This window comes from Protopterus annectens, chromosome 13.part0 (genome assembly GCF_019279795.1).
Source record: "Protopterus annectens isolate FY-2018-M chromosome 13.part0, PAN1.0, whole genome shotgun sequence".
NCBI lineage: Eukaryota > Metazoa > Chordata > Ceratodontiformes > Protopteridae > Protopterus > Protopterus annectens.
The window spans coordinates 1,274,413,694-1,274,433,663 of NC_056747.1; the positions used below are offsets into that span (position 1 = coordinate 1,274,413,694).

Sequence of the window (19,970 nt, forward strand, 5' to 3'; positions counted from 1 at the left end):
ATAACTGGGATCATACCATAGATTATTTGAGGAGATCCATGCATGGGATAAAGTATTTGGGAGCTGCTTCTATCCATTAGTAGCACAGGGGGCAGTCCTGTGGTAAATTTTCTGTTTCCCATCCATAGATCCAAGTTGTATTTGAATGTGAAAAGGGATTAAGTTTGTTTTACATAGCTAGGGAGTCTGTTCCAGAGCAGTGGTATCCTCTGTGAGATATGCCTGCCCCTCCAAACCATTCTATTGATGTTGCAGAAGAAGTTTAAATCCCTAGACCAAGTATTTCTGATCCTGTTTGATTTGCTGATGTGCAGTACATCCATCAGGAATGGAATGGAGGATGCCTTGTTTATTCCTACTGTTTTAACAAAGTGGCAAAAAGCAAGTTTCTTTTTACAGATTCCATATGCAGTTTCAGATATTAGTTTTTCATTTTGTATCTGCCTTACAAAGTAAACCTATGTTCATTCTTCACAGAGAAAAGCCATTGAACCACCAATTTCTTTCCATTTTTGCATTGCTTCATGACCTCCCTTTTACTCAGTGTCTTCAGTAAACCACCAACATCTCTGAAACTGTATGATAGCTTGTATGGAAATTGAAAACTTTGAATTGAGATGTATGAACCCTTCCTCACTTCAAGTAGAACTGCAGAGAAACTAAAACAGTACATTGTGCAGTATACCTACATACAACAGGCAAAAATAAAAACCATAAAAATGTTTTAACATGTTTAGCCTCAAAGAGGAGGTAACACTGAGATCAGCAGATATGAGACAGTCGTTACCTAGGAGTTTTGTAAACCTCCAAGAACTAAATAGATGGATTAAAATTAAAAGGGAACACTATCTACTATAGAATATTGAAGAGGCTGTTTTTTAACAGTGGTGAATGCCTAGTAATTCTGTATATTATATGCTAGTCAAGGCATCTGACAAGTCTAGATGGACGAAGCTATCTCAAAGCAATGTATATTCAGCATCGCATTGGATGTATACAGGTTTCTTAGATCGCATTTTAATATTTTGTCATCTCCAGAAGTATTGCATTCAAGCTCTGGATGGTGTGGTTGATGTACAGAATGATCTGCCCTACTGAGGAGCAACCAGATGAGAACACTGTGTAATGCTAATCAAGTTGTTGGACAGGTAAACAGAAAGGTTTGAAGCTGAGTAAGAGTAAATGTCTAATGTATCCATGATCGCATTATTTTCCTCAAATATACAGATCCTATTTTAAGTTTTGCAAGGTCTGAAGCCAGATTTGGAAAATGTCAGAACTATAGTTAATCTGCAGATTATGAGATTTCTTACAATGGCGCTTTGACTTTCAAACTGTATATCCAACTCTGTAGATAGTACAGTGTCACTAAGGGACTATTAGAGCATGATATGGCCTGCGTTTGGTCACCAGGGCAGGATACAAGCTTAGAATTTAAAAAAAAATGCTTGTTAGAGAAACTTCTACAGTTAAATTTTATGATTTAAATCAATAAGTATTACGACTAGGTGCGATGTTTATACAAGAGGACTGACCTGTAGCAGACTGACCAAAAGCCCAAATAAGGTATGCATAAATAGAGAAAGCAATGCTGTCAGTAATTTATGGCTGTCATAAATTATTGATTCCTTTAATGGCATATTAATAATAGTGGAATTAGAGCAAATGCCATTGCAAAGTATTGTTCAGGAATTGTTTTTTAAAGTACCAGCTGTATTACAAAGAATGGTTCTATACTTGGAAAGTATGAATGTTTAACATAAGCCTTGGAAACAAATACACAAGGCTGAAACTCTGAACAGCACATATCTAAAGGTATAGAAAGAAATCTTGCTTTATTATGATCTAAACGTTGTTTGGGTTATTTTACAGCTCCCTATTTCAAATGACAAACTGAATGAGCTTAAGAAAGGTTTTAGAGTGGATAAAGGAAAGCAGTTATTAAAATAAAGACATAATGAAGGGGTAGCCAGAACAGGTAACAGCAGTACATAAAGACATTCAAGTATATTATCACTACAAAGATACACTTTCATGTGTACAGGGCTTAGTGATTAAAACAGATAAAATGATAACTTCAGGTCAAGTGAATCAGGCTTAAGAACTGTGAAGTGTAAAGAGAATTGAAGAGATGACTTTTATTGGCCAAAAATATATCTGAATAAACAAAACTAGTGAAACAATGGTGTAAGTTCTGTAATGCTTTCTACACCCTGAATATAAGAAAGGCATTGAGTCTACATGGCGTACCAGTTCTTCTGATGAACAGAGTAAGTGCAGATTTGTTTTGGTAAAGAGAGAAGCACCATCTACTCTGTGTCACCTGTTATTCTAAGTTCACAGAAGTCATACACTTAAGAGCTATTGTAAGGACCAGTGCAATACATTTTCTCAGAAGTTTATTTTACAGATATGCAATACCTGAAAAAGTTGTTTCAGATAACGATCCTCAATATTCCAATTAGGAATTTAGAAGTTTCACACAGTAATGGGTGTTTAATTACATGAAGGCTATGTTACCCTCAGAATAATGGACAGTTTGAAGGGATGTTAGAGATAATCAATAAAGTCAAGAACCTTAGGACAAGATGTGATGGCTCATCTGTAGCAGACTGTTACCAATCAATACTTTAGTATAGAAACTCATCAGTTCATGATTTAGCCTTGTCACTGGCTTGACTACTCATGAGAAGACTGCAATCCAAATTGTACATGACTACATATTTACTGTCATGAACACATCAGGGTAATGTCACAAGTTTACTATAAGAACAATCAAACAAAGCAGAAGTTCTACACCAGCAGTAGCACCAGGAATTGTCTCTATTGAATGAAGGAGACTGTGGAACTAAAGATTTGCAGAATGTACAAAGAGGTCAGAAAACAGCTACTGTGATTTGTAAAGCTGCAGGGCGGAAGTCTTCCTTTCTGAAAGGCCCAGATGCTAACATCTGTAAAAGAAAATGAGGACATCTGTATTAGATGCAGAAAGAATAATGTCTAGAGCTTACTCAACAAAAGTAATCGGAAAGGTTCAAGAGTCTTCAAATATCATGACCTCCTTTAAGTTCAAAGGTTCAAATTGCCACACATAAAGTGCATAAAACAGAACAACTGAACAATGTTACTGCTAATGCTGCATTTCAAATGAATAACTACTTTGAATAAGATGTTTAACTTCCTTTGGGTTAACAGAGAGAGAGAGAGTTACAGATGCTAGTTAAATGAAGATCCAGAAAAGTCTTCAAGAAATGACTCTGAACATCAGTAATATTCTTTAATATAGCACAAGCACGTTCACAATTGCTTCTTCAGGTACATTAATCAACAAAATGCAAGTCATTCATTTAAATACAACTGATACCATCACATGACCATCAAAAATCACATTATTTGCCAAATTTAATTCACCTAAAAAATCCATTTGCTGGAGATGTTTTTTAAACTGTAAAGCTGATTGGTCTTATATATTTTTGATTGTATTAACATAAAAAAATTCTGGGAAGAAATTATTATTTTTCTCCAAGCTATATTCACAGATACCTTTATTTTAACCAAATCTTCAGTCCTCTTAAATGTTAATGATACTACTGGAATGAATAAAAAAGATCTATACCTACTTTGGTTCATACTCGCTCTGGCAAGGAAATGTATAACTAGAAAGTGGAAGTCTTCACAAGAACCTACTCTGGAAGAATTATTGAGATTGTTGGAAGAAACAGCAACATTAGAAGTTAAGGTGAAAGAATCGAGAATTTCTCCTAAAACATGGATAAACAATCCTTAGGAAAATATTTGCTCTTATTGAGACATTAAAACTGAACTCTAACTAATCAATGTGTAACTTTATACTTTATTAATTGAATATTATAAATTTGTGTTATTAATTTCATATTTTTTTTTTATTCAGGTCAGTTGTACATAGTGTATATAAAGGCTTATAATATTTGTTTCATTGATGATTGTATTGTTAAATATTATAATATTTGGAAAATAAAAATTATTTGTGTAAAAAAAATCACATGATTTAATACCTAAAAAAATCATTATATATATATTTTAAAAAGTTTAATCAAAACAGGTAAAAACAAATAATAATAATACACCTTCAATAAACATCAATAAATAAATATTTAAAAAACCTTAAGAAATATATTTTAGACTTATGCATAATGTTTCACCTATGCAGGGGTCTGTACTTTAACTTAGGTCTCAACGGTATCTGTTCATTAATACCATGGCCAGTGTCTGCTCCAAAAGTAACTACCCATCTGGCTTCCAATTCTTGTTTTGTTATGTATATCCCCTCCCCATCTGGCTTTCAAAATTTCTAGCTATAACCTGGAATCTGAACCTATGCTGGGAATTTGTATTCATGACATGCTGAGCTAAAGAATTACACCTACTTTGTTTATCAGTGTGGTAAATGTGTTCTCTAATCCTCTCTTTTAGGGTTCAGTCAGTTTTTCCAATGTAAAATTTCTTGCATTCTGAACAATGTGCCAAGTACACTATGTGTTGTGTGTCACATGTGGCCTGTACTTTAAAACTGTACTGCTGATTCTAAAACCACAGTATGAGCATTTCCCACAGAGCTTCATACCCAGTTCACCCATAGCAATCTATCCACCTCAAGACTTCCTTATCTGTAGTAAGTATCCCCCAGTGTCTGCGTTTAATATTCATGTATGACTTAACATTACTAGAATAACACAGGGGCACTTTTAATTTGGGCTTGATGTCTCTCACCTCATTATTCCTGTCGTGCCACTCTTCTCTGAGTAATAAGGTTTAGCCTTAGTATGTCCCAAGGCAACTACCACATGAACCTGTTTCTGTATATCAGTTTTATTATAACCTCTTTCCAACAGCTCATTCCTAGTAGTTACTAGCTCTTGGTGAAAATCAGCGTCTCTCACATTCAACCTTGAAGCTCTAAAAACCTGATTCCTAATGACATTATCAAAAATATATGTTGGATGCATACTGTCTCTGCTTAAAAGATAGCAGAACGAGCCAAGACTTACGAACCAAAAGCCGGCAATGGTCTGGTATAAGGCAATAAAGGTAAACGCAGCTCCACAGTAGTTCACTTTATTGTAGACAAAAACGACAAAATGCCACAAAAAATGGTTATCACTGAATGTAAACACCACAACTGTTAAGCGCTTTCATCTGCCGATTGCAGACTTCATCAGAACACATTGTAATGACACAGCCTGAATAATTTAAACAAATTTTGGCGCCAAAACCATTTTAACATCTTAAAGACACAACACTCTCTTAACTGTTATGATTTCCTGAGTGCTGAAATACGAAGCTTCGTATACATTCATAAATAACTCTATTATAAACATATTTATACTAAAAGTACTACTTGAAAATTGATGGTACTATAATAAATAATTAATGATAAAATCCAATTAATTAATAATTAATAAATACAAAATAAATATATATCAGATGCAATAAAATAGATATAAATAACCTAAGTGAAAAATCTAAGCTAAAAACTAACAGCTTTGAATTATAAGTGCATATAAAACATATGTGCTGAATGCAAGAATAAATATGTAACCATAATATATGATAGAAATAAATAATTGTATCTAAAAAAGAGATAAATAATTGTATCTAAAAAAGTTTAGATGTAATAATTGCTACATATTAAGGAAAGGTTTGATACTTATAAAATCATTGAGTCCTGGAGTTCTGGTGGCATCAACTAATATCTGCCACTTGCTCTCCCTACAAGCAAGTTTTATTTTCCAGTCTCCCCCCATTGGATTGATATATTCCTGATCAATTATAGTGAATAAGAAAGTGTGTTGTTCACCTAATTCACTAATGTGTCTATATAGGGCATTGTTGAGGTCTTTAATTTTGATCTTATAATAATGTTCGTATATGCGCTTTCTCAATTGTCTCTCTGTCTTCCCTATATAGAACGCGGGGCATACATTACATTTCGCTAGGTAAACAGCCTGTTTAGTGTGACAATTACCACCCCTACTTCTAATTTTTGTGTGATTCACATCATCTAATATAATATGGGATGAATTATTAATGTATTTACATTGTTTGCATCTTCCACATCTCTTTGTACTTGTCCATTTTTCCTTCTTGGTGAATTCTTGACTACCTACTTTCTCTAAAAATTTCTTAATGTTGGGTGCAGTCTTATAAACTATAATTGGATACTGACCCAATTTTTCTCTACTGGAATCTGAAGCTGTAACAATATCCCAATATCTAGTTATGATGTCCTTAATGTGATTCACATAAGGGGAATATGTAAGAACACATACTCTACCTTCCTTAAAATTACTAGTAGATTTTACATTTTGAATATTACCTTGTTTGCCCAATAACGGAATATATTTATGTTCCCATTGGGAGCTGACATATTTAATAGTGTCATCTAATAGGCCTTTGGGATAGCCTCTATCCATAAATAACTGGTAAATAAATTTCATTTCATTTTCCATTTTCGTAGATGACATTCTAGCTCCCCTAATGCACTGACCCTTTACGATATTCTTAAAAATGTGTCGTGGGTGATTACTTGTAAAATAAACATAGTCATTAGAAAAAGTAGTCTTCCTAAAGACCTTAGATGCAAATCCATCTACTGTCTTGTAAATATAAGTATCCAAATACGATATACCTCTTTCACTAATATTAGAAGTGAATTTTAAAAAATCTGTGGTAGCATTAATATATTCAACAAATTTATCTATATCATCCTTAGGGCCTTTCCATAAAATAAAAATATCATCTAAAAATCTTGCATAAAAAACTATATTTGCATTATATACACTATTAAAAACATGCTTAGTCTCCCAGTCCAACATGACTAAGTTGGCAAAAATGGGTGCGCATGACGCACCCATAGCCACCCCTTTATTCTGTCTGAAGACTTCGCCTTCAAATGCGATGTAATTATGGTCCAAAACTAATGACATCATATCTAAAATGAGAACAATTTTGTCCCAACTTAGACTAGAATAACTTCGGAGGCTGTTACAAAAATAATCCAAACCTTCTTCTTTAGGGATGCTTGAAAATAGGTCACAAACATCAATCATAACAAAAATATATTCATCATTCCACAAGTTGGGTGATAATTTACCCAAAAAATCCCACGAATCAATAATAAGATGTGGAATATTGCTATATGTATGTTTAGTCCATTTATCGATAGTATAACCTATATTAAAAGTTTTAGATTTAGACCCAGAAATAATGGGTCTAAATGGTGGATTATTTATCGATTTATGAATTTTAGGAATTCCCACTATGTGGGCCAAGATAGGATATTCTATATGGATAAAATCATAGGCATCCTTCGTGAGTCTGTTATCCAAAAGATATTCTTCTATAGATAAATCTATTCTTCTGTATCCAATATGTACTTGGTTAATAGACACTGCTTCATAATTCCCAGATTCATATAAAATGTTATGAATGGCAGCTTTATATTCGTGGTTAGTAAAAATGACCACCCCGCCCCCTTTATCGGGTTTCATTATTCTGATGTCTCGGTTGTTAATCAATTCATTCAAACATTCTCTTTCACCTACACTTAAATTGTCTGCAAGTGTATTCAAATGTTGTTTATTCCTAATGAAGTTTTTGTTGAACCTGTAGATGTCTTTACAAACCATATTTTCATAAATGTTGACTATGGGATTGCTAATGGGTATGAAACTACTTTTTTTCTTAAGTACTCTATCTACATGTTGTCTGTCGTCTTCAAATCCGTTAAACTGTATTGCCAAATTCAGCTTTCTACAAAACATCTTGATATCTTTGATAGTATCCACAAGATGAAAGCTGGTATTAGGAATGAACTTCATACCTTTGGCTAATAAATGGTAAAAGTCTTCTTTTATAGTGAAATCTGAATAATTGAATACATTGAAGCCTTTAAATGTACTCATAATGTTCGTACACTTCGATGGAGTATGCAGTTCATTAGGTAAAGATGTAGTAACTAATGAAAAGTTCTCCCTATCAATGGATAATTCATCCACATGTAAACTAACCTCTTGGGCAATGGTATCCACTAAAATTTCATGTTGGACAGGTTGTAATAGTGATGATTCTTCTTGAAATTTGGGTGGAATCTGCCTCCTTGAAAATTTTCCTTATGTTCCTCTCTCATTTCTTTCTCACTAATCTTTCTGGCTGTATGTATATACTTCCTCTCTTGTGGCCATGTATAGGCTTTCTGAAGCTGATAAGCTTCAACATCCCTATCTAACTTCCCATTCTTTCTGGTATAAATGCTTTGTGCTTGTTTATCCGCTAAGTGAAATTGTTTGTGATACAAATCCTTCCATGTGTCAAATTCACTATGTTGTAATATACTTTCATTAATGATTTCCACTTCATTGATTAGAGTGGACATTTTTTCATCATTGTGTTTTATCAACATATTCATATATTTAAACCCGAACTCATCAAACAAATTATTGAATTCATACTTTACTTGTTCATTATACACCAAGCCCATGGGTAGTTTAAAAAATCTAAGGCCCTTAGGTACCACTTGAATATTAATACATTTATTCAAGTATGCATTATCCACCTTTACATTTTTAATATATGACAATTTTTTACCAAAATTAAAAATCATTTCCTTAAGAGTATTATTGTGTGTATTCCCTACTTGGGAATGGGGCACCTGATATACATTATCAAAATCGTATTCATTATTTAAAAACTGATTAAAAACATCATTGTCAACACATACTGGTTTACTTCTTTTGCTTTTGCATTCAAAAGTTTGTTTATGGAATACGTCCTTATTAGGACTGAAAATTTTGTTTTTAACAGTACCTTTTGTTGTATGCAAGTCCTTTCTGCCAGCTGCAGAATATGTTTTAAAAACAGAATTTATCTTTGGTTTAGCCCCTTTACTGTCCATGTCCAAACGATTGTGCAACAAGCTAAAATCGAATGTAAAGTCCTTATCAGGGGATAATATAAATTTTTCATCAGTCTGAACCATTTCCAGCGACTCATGTCGGGTGCCAAATAAGCTAGTATCCGGACACAATTGACCATTTGGTATTTCAGTCTCCATACTAGTGTCAATAGTGAGTACAATTTCTTTCTTAGAACAGCAGTGCTTGCTCGTGGAGGCTAAAGATAACGGCACAGATTCCTTAACTGATGCCGATTTGGTAGCTTCCATGAGACTGTTGAACATCTCCGTCAATTTTTTCATCTCCGAATGAAGACCAGTCACTTCCGCTCTGAGAAGTTTCAGTTCCTCTCTATCTGGACTTTCCTGCGTATCCTCACCATTTCCAGCCATGTCAGCAAAGCAACCAAGAAAAATAGCAGAACGAGCCAAGACTTACGAACCAAAAGCCGGCAATAGTCTGGTATAAGGCAATAAAGGTAAACGCAGCCCCACAGTAGTTCACTTTATTGTAGACAAAAATGACAAAATGCCACAAAAAACGGTTATCACTGAATGTAAACACCACAACTGTTAAGCGCTTTCATCTGCCGATTGCAGACTTCATCAGAACACATTGTAATGACACAGCCTGAATAATTTAAATCTGCTTAAAAGATGGTGAACATGACAATCTTTCCTATGTAAGCAAGTATAGATATAAGTTCCTTCTTCAACATTTACTTGGACATCCAACAAATTGGTCCGCTCATAAGAAACAGTGAAAGTAAACCTCAAAAATGTGGTGGTTCTATCAATATAACTCTGAAATTCCAAAAAATGTCTCTTCTGGACCTTCCCATAGAATGAAGAGGTCATCCACAAATCTATGGAAAAAAGTATGTATTCCTGGTATGGCCCATTTAATAGATATTCCTGCTCCCATGCTACCATGACAGCGTTGGCATAGCTATTGGCACAAGATGTGCCCATAGCTAAGTCATTACGCTGCCAATATAGATTGTCACCAAACAAAAACACATTATTTTCCAGAATCATAGTTAATAATTTCCTGATTTGTATGACCTTATCATCAGAAAAACCTGAATACAATTCCATAAACTTGGTGATGCTCTCTACTCCTACCATGTTGTGAATAATGGTAAAAAGAGAGACCACATCAAGAGAGAGTTACAGATGCTAGTTAAATGAAGAGCCAGAAAAGTCTTCAAGAAATGACTCTGAACATCTGTAATATTCTTGTCATGGTAGATTCTTAAGAAATCGCATAATATAATCAGAGAGCACATAATGTTAAAAAGAATGTCTTAGAATAATAAGATATTTAAAATATCTTTCATGAAATAAGCTAAATAAAGTGAGTGTCTGAATTTCAAATATGTTCATGTTCAGGATTTCTTATCGTTAAAACTATTATTGATATTAAACAGTGGATAATAGGGAGAGAAAAGGCAGAACAAAGTTAAGCATGGCAAAAGAAATAAAAATCTTCCATTTTTTTTTCTGAGGAGGGTATTATTTCTCAAATAACTCCTGTAGATCAATATGTGTGTGTATATACCTTTAAGAAGCTATGCAAAGTCTTGCACAAGTGCCATTTTGTAGTTAGCTGTTGACATGTAAGCATGTATGTATGTAAAGTCTGTCTGTTAACTAGTTTGCTCATACTTTAAGATGCTGCTATCCATCCTGATGTGTTTCTATGTATTAAAACATCCAAACAAAAACCGCAGCCTTCTTGTCACATGTGTTAAGAGACGAACAAGCAGCAACTCCCATACACAGGGGCACACAGCTGTTTTCTGAAGTTACCACAGTTCTTCTCACTGAATTCTATACCCCTAAATAATAATATCGTAGCAGCAACTTTGCAAGAACCCACATTTCTGATGATCACTGTTGCAGCCATAACTATATGGGATGTATCCTGATAAGGATATTGGATATCCGGTCAGTCTACAAAGCTTTAGTCTCCTTCCTTGTGCAGTTTGTCATCTCCCCCAGCATGAAATTATGTGCTGGTATAAGAAGGATGCATACCTCTCAACCTTTTAGCACAAGAAATGAGGACAACGCCAAAAAAAGGGGGACAGAGGCCCAGAAATAGAGACTGCTGTAAAATATTCCTCTTATAAACTTAGAAAGTTAATAGAATAACAGGATATGAAATTTGAAACTCTCCAGTGATTTGCCAGAAGGAATACATTTTATGAAGAACAGACCAAAAATATAAGGCAGAAAGCTGGACATTCTGCAAAACAGAGAGTTGGGAGGTATGAAAGGGTACATGGCCATGCCAAAAATTTCAAATTTAATTGTCATATGTACACTTATGTAGAATTTTCATCAGGTTACTGGCCATGAGTGTTGGTGGTTGGCTCACCAGGTTACCGGCCATGAGTTTGGTGGTTGGCTCATCAAGCTACTGGCCATGAGTGTTGGTCATCAATGTCATATATCCACTTATGTAGAATTCTCATCAGGTTACTGGCCATGAGTATTGGTGGTTGACTACAAGTACAATGCTGGGCAGATAAGTATCCCTGTTATGGAACTTTCCCTTTTCTGTGAAAAATTATAACAAAAATGTCTTATGTCTGTTAGAAAGGGCAAATGTACTTGTGGTAGACAAGCTCCTTATAAAAGCATCCATACTTCATGTGGTTTTGTCTAGATGAACAGTTTGAAGTTAGGTCCTGTCACATCTGCCCTTCTTTCACTCCTAAAACCATAATCAGTAGGCTCAATCTGTTAAAAATGATATTTAAAAACAAGTGCCTCATAGATCTGGCTTGTGTGACGTTGGTATCAGACTCTTCCTTAGTGGACCCCTCCCAGCTGAAGCAAGTACATATAAAGTATCTAAAGAGGTCTCCAAAGTATCTCAAACTTGCCCTCTTTTCCACAGTGTGAGACTGATGGCTCTGCTGGGACAACTTTACAGCCTTCATACTCTGTTGGATCCTCTAGCTTAACCCCTTAAAAGGCTTGTAAGACCTAAGAACATCACACACCCCTTCAGACCATAGAAAAGGCAGAACATACTGAGAAGAGAGAGCCACTCTTTATTCAGTATGAGGACAAGGGAAGCATACACCGAGTTCTGGTGAGACAGGTCATAGTAAGTTCACTTATAGAGGTTTGGCCCAAGGATTCCTCTCCTAAAGCTGTAAGGCTCCAGACCCCTATTAAGAGATGAAAAACTAAGCATTTGTCTCCTCCATCTACCTCTGCAATGTAGAAGGTTGTCCAAGACGACTGGTTCAATTTTGCACAGGGCTTATTCAAAGATATCCAGTCTCCCCAGCCTTCTCTTCCAACTTCTACTCCAGTCGAGAGAAAAAGAGCCATTTCTTCCGCTGAAGAAGAAGCTGTCCCTGAATCTGATATTGAGGGCTTGGATTACATTTCCCAGTTATCCTCCCTAATTCCTTGTTAGTCAGAATCTGTAGATGCCCTTTCGTCATACTCTCCCAATTAAGAAATATATTTTGGGGATACAATCTCAAACATGAAAGAATACTCCAAGTGTGAAGGTAAGGAGTTATCAAAATTTCAGAAAAGATAGTACAAGCTACTAAATATGGATTCCTTGAATCCAGTTGCCATCTCTCCTGTTTTAGAATCTTTAGAAGACGTCTTTACTTCAGCTTCTGTCTCCCATATTCTCAACCTCCTGCCTCCAAGAAATTTGGCAGGTTTTAAAGGATACCTGATACATATGCATTCCTCTATAAAAACCTTGTGGTTGAACCTGCAATTATATCTTTTGATGGGGGGACAGGAGTTCCAAAGAATTTTCCACTACTAATCCTGTTGCAAACCATATGAACAGATGTGCCTTTGATAAATTTGGGAAGAAAGTCTGCTTATCTTTGACCTTTGCATGCAGGGCACTTAGTCGCCAAGAGCACATTTCTAAATATCTTGTATACATTTTTGCTAATATGCAACAAACCCTATTTAGCCTACATAACTCGAGACTAAATCTAATTTACCTGGCATGTTAAATTCTGCTTCTCAATTCACTAAGCAAGTGTAAGTCATTAAGTTTGCTTATGACACAGTGGATGGTCTGTCTAGAGCTGCTGTTATAGGCACAGTAGTTCACAGAAAAGCTTGGGGAAGGCTACAAAACCTTCCTGATGACTCAGCTTTAAATGCTTCACTTAGAGACCTTCTTTTTGGAAATTATTCAGCTGAGATTATACCAAAGTTCAAAATGCTCAGCTTGCAAATGCTTTATCATCTCCTGTTTCCCAGGGATTTTCTGGGGGTTGCACTTTTAGTTTACATCTTTGACTTCTGGTCTTTGCAGCACTCCAGTACTTTTTCACAAGGTGCGGATCTCCAGTCTTAGCATTCTGCAGACTACAAAGCATTCATATTTATCCTACTTGGATGATTATCTTATTTCATCTCCCTCTGTTCAAGGCACTGGAACAGCTCTTGACTGTAATACTCATCTTTTCAACAGGCTGGGTTTCAAAATACATTTAGAAAAGTTATGTTTGACCCCTACTCACAGGTTAGTTTTCCAGGATGTCTTCTAGTCACATCTCTGTTGATGACTCTTCTACCTCAAACTGAGGTATTCTCTTATCATCTCCACTTCTTAAATATGGCTCATCAAAACATTTCCATAACACAATAAATTCTGGATTACATAGCTTCTTCCATTTTAATGGTTCCATTTGTCAGGCTTCATATGAGAAAAATCCGTCGATATGTCAAATCAGTTTGGGTCTAGTACCTTCATCCTTCCCAATTCATGTTCTCATTTTCATCAGTAAGGAAGTCTTATGGGTGACCAAGTTAGTTTTTCTTAATTCAAGCCCCCCCCCCCTTGTCTCCCCTCTCTTTTGCTCAGTTGCTCATAACAGCACTTCTGACTTTGCATGGGGGGGACAGGTTCTGAATGTGTCAAGGTCCAGAGCATGTGGGAGCCTCATTTCAGACTGAAACACATAAATCCCAAGGAAATAATGACACTGATAAAGCTTTCAAAGCTCTAAGTCATCTGTGGACTCAAGGACCCTGTTAGTGATAATAGTCAACACCACATTCATGTGGTATATAAACAAACAAGAGGTGACAAGACCTTATCCCCTTTGCAGACTAGCTGTGATTGCCTGGGAGCTGGTATTACAGAACAGTCTCAGTCTTTAAGTAGCATACGTCCCATAAGAGCAGAAGACAATAACAGTCTCTTTGAGCACATACAGGATAAACCCTCATGAGTGGTTGCTGCACCCAGAAGTCTTCCAGGAAATTGTCCATCTGTGGGGAACTCCCTAATAGATCCTCTTTGCTTCCTATCTCAACAGACAACTAAACCAGTTCTTTTCTAGGACTCCTTGTAAAAAGTCTTAAAAAAGATACATTCTCTTTCCCATGGAGAGGAATGTTCTTGTCTACTCCCCCCCCCCTTTCCTCTGATATCCAAAGTCTTTCTAAAGAACAAGACAAAAGCTGCTTCTGGTGGCTCTTTTCTTTGTCCAGACAACAAAGGCTCTCCCTTCTCATGCATATAGCTAGGGCAATTTCCAAAATCTTCCTCATAGATTGGATTTCTGATACAGGAGAAGGGACCCCCTAAACTCCCTCAACATTCAAAATCTGCATCTAACTGTGCGGAAGACAAGATTTTGACCCCTTTTAAGAACCTTTTTTTTATGAGGATGTACAACAGCTATTAAAGGAGACAAGAAAACCTGCTATTAGGAGATCATACTTAGCTTAATGGAAAAGGTTTTCTGGTTGGAGACACAATAGAGAACAAGACCAAACCTTAGTGGGCAATACTATGGTTTGTCATTGCTCAAGTCAAGCTTTGTGTACAGTTCTATCAAGATACAGTCTTCAGCTATTTATACTTGTCTACCTTTAGAACACACGTGTTTTTTTTTCTTATTTCAATTCAAGAAAGGGTATTATGTTTTAGATCCTACTGAAAATAATTGGCACCTCTTTAAGATCTTATCTTTGTGTTGAAAAACTTAACTCTCTCTCTCTCCTTTTGAACCCATAGCTAGTTCTGCTTTAGCATTTCTTATATGGAAGATTGTTTTGCCTATTGTTCTGGCTACCACTGGATGGATATCTGAATTTCAGGCTTTGATGTCTACCCATCCTTTTATAACCTTTTATAAGGACAGGGTGAGTCTTAGAACCAACCCTTCTTTAATGTCTGTGGGAGTTCTGAATTTACTTTGTCAGACCATTCATCCCCATGTGTTCTCTAAACCCAAAAATGGAGATGAAAAAATTCTTTACACTTTAGACATCCAAAGTCAGTTGAGGGTTTACCTGGACAGGACTAAAAATTTTAGAAAATCTAATCAATTTTTTATTTGCCTTGATGGTAAGAAAAAAGGACAAGCTGTATTTAAGCAAACTATCTGTAGATCACTGTCTGAAGCTATTCAATTTGATACTCGGACCATGGCAAATTCCCCTTAGAATGTCAAGGCTCATTCTATCAGATATGTGGCTACTTCTGAGGCTGTTTGGAAAGAGGTGGATTCTAGATCTATTCTAGAGATAGCTACATGGTCCTCAGTGCACACTTTCACTAGATACTACAAGCCTCCAGTGGCTTCCAGTGTCAGTGAAGATTTTGCTACTGCTATTCTCCAGGGGCTTCTAGATTTTGGACCTTCTTGATCCACCCTTTCTTCCTGTGCTTGTCCATGTAGTAATGGCTGTAAACAGTGATCTGGTGAACAACATGGTGTAGTTGTGTTTGTTAACTTACCATAACAGTAGATTCTGAGTAGATCACTGTTGCAGTAATAGCAACCTTCCTCCACCACCCCATCTTCCTAGTCTTTCTCTGACTAGAGTATGGTATCCATTTTTTACGTTTGCTCTTGTGACATGACATGGCAATTTCCTTTAGTTTCAAGCTTCAGACTACCTTTTGAACAAGAAAGCTGTGATTTATGGCACATTTGTACTTCCTTGTTATACCAACATGTAATCTTCTGCTAATGTACTTGCTGTATGCACCCAAAGCTTTGTAGAGTGGCCAGATGTCTGATATCCTTGGCAGAATGCATCTTATGTAGTCATGGTCACAGTAATGGTGTTCTAGTTGACCATCTACAGTTATGGTAAGTTATCTTATGCAATTGTACTTTCTCTGAGTTCACACCAGGTCTGGTGGCTTCAGGGTTGGATAAGCCTTGTGTTTCACTTATTCTTTAACAGCCTAGACCCCTCTATTCCTTCTAATTTGGTCCATGAACTTTTTCCAGTATATTTTGTCTTTGTTAGAGGTGTTCTAATATTGTAAAAAGAGCTGCATTAAAACAAGGGCCAAAAGTGATACCTTCATCACATGGAAGTTAGTCTATACACAGAACATCGAGGCAATAATCATTGAAGGCACCTGCAAAGGCTCATGAGGGAAAGGAAAATAAAACAAGCAACTTCTGATGGCACATCTGGTGATGACAAGAAGATTTTTATATGAGTCAAATTCATTCTCCCTTCTTTGAGGATTCTGGTAAGGGCAGTAATTGTTTTGGCTCTGTCTAAACACTGTAGCACAAGAACTAGTCGCCTTGGTACCTTTTCTTTTGGCAATAAATCTCCTCACAAACTCAGTTTCTTTACTTATGCCATAATCCCTTCTTTTATAGAATTAGTGGTTTTCTATCACAGGTAAGTGTATTTTTTTACCATATCCTTTTTTTGCCTATAGATATAACAGTCTTGACTCTTTTGTTCATTGTTAAATTCTTCTGTTCTCAAAACCCCTTGACTTTTCTCCTCTTATTCCCTCCCCTTCCCGTGTTTAAGAAAATAAATAAATAACATTTCACTTTCCTTCCAAACTTTTTATTTTGATAAGGAGATGTTTCTGAACTTGTTGACTGCCTGTGATATTATTAGCAAGTTTTATCTCTGTGTGGTGATGTTGGCTTCATTTGAGTTTAGGTCTAGTGATAGACAAGAGACCCAAAGCCAGGATTCAGAGAATGCAAAACATGTGGACACAGTACCCAGATGAGACGTCCATGGTTGGTTTGAGAGTGACACATTTTCAAGGTGACTGTGCATTTTGCAAGAATTTCAGCTCAATATCTGATAGGAAAGATAAGTTAAATTTAAAGGGACTGTTACACTCCAAGTTGGTATTGGTGTGAGAAACCCACCATGGAGAACTTGGTTAAATATTTTGCCAAGATTTCTAGACTTAGGTTCATAGGTGTGTACTAGGCTAATGGCCCTGGAGCCTTTACAAGCTTAGCCCATAGCATTACCCTGGCATTGTGCCACCCGACCTTAGTTCCTAGTGCCTCTGTCAAGTAGAGCCACTGGATTGATCCCCGGGGTGAATTTTCTAATTCCCATCTACTCATAAAGATTTCTCTTGAAGAAAGCCAGTGAGGTGCACTGCTTGACATGTATGGGAAGTCTATTCCATAGCATGGGCAGTGTCTGGATTATGAACCTGTCCCTCCAGCATGTTCTGTTGATTGCGGTAATGAGGTTGAGGTCTCTAGAGCGTGTGGTGTGAAGGGATTGGGATGTCTTTAGATGTAGCATTTCTAACAGAGCTGGGTCAGACATGGTTTTGTAAGTCAAGCAGAGATCGCCACTAAGTAGACGATATGAGACAGAGAATAGTTGGAGTTTTTTGAGTCTGTCCACATAGGACAAGTGTTTAAGGGCCTAGGATCCCCTTTGAGAGGTACTTTTGTGGCCTTTCCAGTTGTTGCAGGTGTCTAGTGAGGTACATGCCAAATGGGGCATTGTACTCGATGATTGGTCTAATGAGGGAAGAGTAGAGGGAGACAATGACCTCTTTCTTCCTGGATACAAATCCCTTAGTAATGAGATGTGCCACATAGAATGACTTTCTGACCACAGTGGCATTGGCAATCACTTGGGGAGTTAATAATAGCTCCCAACTTGCATTTGTCTGCGAACTTTGTCAGCCAGAGTTCCTTTGTGTTGGCCTGTACTTCACAAGAGTAGATACCAAACAGGAGAGGACCCAGGACCGAACCCTGTGGCTTGGAGTCAGCTACTTCCACACTGTGGGTTCTATCTGTGAGCCAGTTTGCAACCCACCTAGTGATATAGGGGTTGATGCCCAGCTTAGCGAGTTTTTCTATGATTCCTGAGTGGGGAATGGTATCAAAGGCCTTGGCAAGATCAAGATAGGTTGCATGAACCAGCTTGCCTTCATCCACAGCTCTGGTGACTGACTCAAAGAAATTGAACAAGTTGAGTAGGCATGATCTACCTTTCACAAAACCAAACTGTGTAGGATCCAGAGTTTGGAGATTCCCTATATCCTTGTTTATTAGGTCCATAATGATGCATTCCATAGCTTTGCATATCAGACTCTTCAGGCTAATGGGGCGATAGTTCCCAGCATCTGTGGTATCTCCTCCCTTGTGGAAAGGGATGACTGTAGCAGTGTGCCATTCGATAGGGACAAAGCTTGAGGTGAGGATGTGACTGAATAGGGCACACAGGTAAGGTGCCAGTTCACTCTGAAGTTCATGTAGAACACAGCCGGGGATATTGTCAGGTCCCATAGAAGCTGTATTCTTGGCCTTGGACAGTGCTGTTTTAACCTGAGCAGCAGTAATACTGGGTGCCTGGCAATCTACTGGTATTGTGATTGGTCCTTTGGAGGGGGGAGGGGTAAAGTTGGCACTGAATCTGTTGGCCAGTATATTGGCAATATCTGTTGGCTCGGTATAGGAGGTACCATTGTGCATTAGCTCAGCGCAAACCTGGGTATTGCCTTGGAGATTCTTTACATAACTATAGAAGGCCTTGTGGTTGTCTTTACTATCTGCTGCAATTATGTTTTCATAGCTAGCTTTAGAGAATTTGATGAGGGAGCTCAACCTTTTGTTGAGGCTGATAAGGGAGTGTTTCCATTCTTGGGACTTCACCTTATTCCATATCTGTTTCCTCCTTCTGTTGTAGAGTTTGTTTATGGCAGGGGCCACCAGATTGGCTTCCTTTTTGTTGAGGAGAGTGTCTTGGTTCTACTGGGTGTGGCGAGATCTATGCATTTGTGTACGTGTTCGTACAGTGCATTGGTGTATTCTTGAGAAGAGAATTGTGGTCTTCTTGAGAAAAGAAAGGACTAGCTCAAGTTAGTGGATTTTAATGTGGCATTTGTTGCTGTCCTAGAGAAGCTGTCTCCTGTAAAAGTGCCCAGAAAGTCTTCAGCACCCTAGACCAGGGTTTTCTTCTGTGGCTACTACAGTTAAATCCCTACCCCCTCAATGGAACCCATCAGGAACCATGACCTCAGCACCAAGACTTAGGACTGGCAATAGTTCTTCTGGAAAGGCATGTTCAGGTTCCTCTCTTCTTGACCAGCCTCTGTTTCTTCACTTGGGATCTAGCCCTGCTAATTGGCAGCAGATGATGTTGGCACAGCTTTAATATGGTGTTACCTTAGCCCTCTGTTTTGGTATGAGTAATAAATGAATTGATGCCATCATCTGTGACTGCTCCTTCAGCCTTGGAAGATATGCATTCATTATCATCCTCAGTGTCAGTGGCTGTTTTGACGCAGATTATGGTGTCAGCATTGGGACTCACTAGGGCTGAAGGTCTCAAAGTTGTCTGATCGGCACCAGCTTTCAACCCCAATGTTATTGGAACCACTGCTGGTATCAACAGATTTGACACTCAACCTTCAGTGCCAAAGTCATCTGAGATGATTTTGGCTCCGGAATATCTGGTGCCTTCCATGTGTAGTTCAGATGCCACCAGCACCACTAGCACTAGCATGTTCAATGTACAGTATTTCAGGCTAGGAGGTTTCTATTGTTTTTTTTGTTTTTTGTTTTTTTTTGACACAGGGAAAACCAATACCAGGATCCGTTGATTCCACCTTATGATACTATTGAGGCAGGTACCTTCATTGATGTTCCCTGGAGACAGTGGAATTTATAGGCCTATGATGCAGAGATCTGAGATGCCTTCTTCCCAAGAGAGTTTAGATTACTGCCCCCTGGAAAAGTGGTGCAAGATAAATCATCTGGACTACCCC

At 37.3% G+C, this 19,970-nt stretch overlaps 1 protein-coding gene across 2 annotated transcripts in view; it reads left to right on the forward strand.

The window, feature by feature from the left end:
* Positions 1-19,970, forward strand: part of SRCIN1 (SRC kinase signaling inhibitor 1) — a 2,370,959-nt gene that overhangs the window by 1,777,937 nt on the left and 573,052 nt on the right. The gene's annotated exons all lie outside the window — the stretch shown is intronic.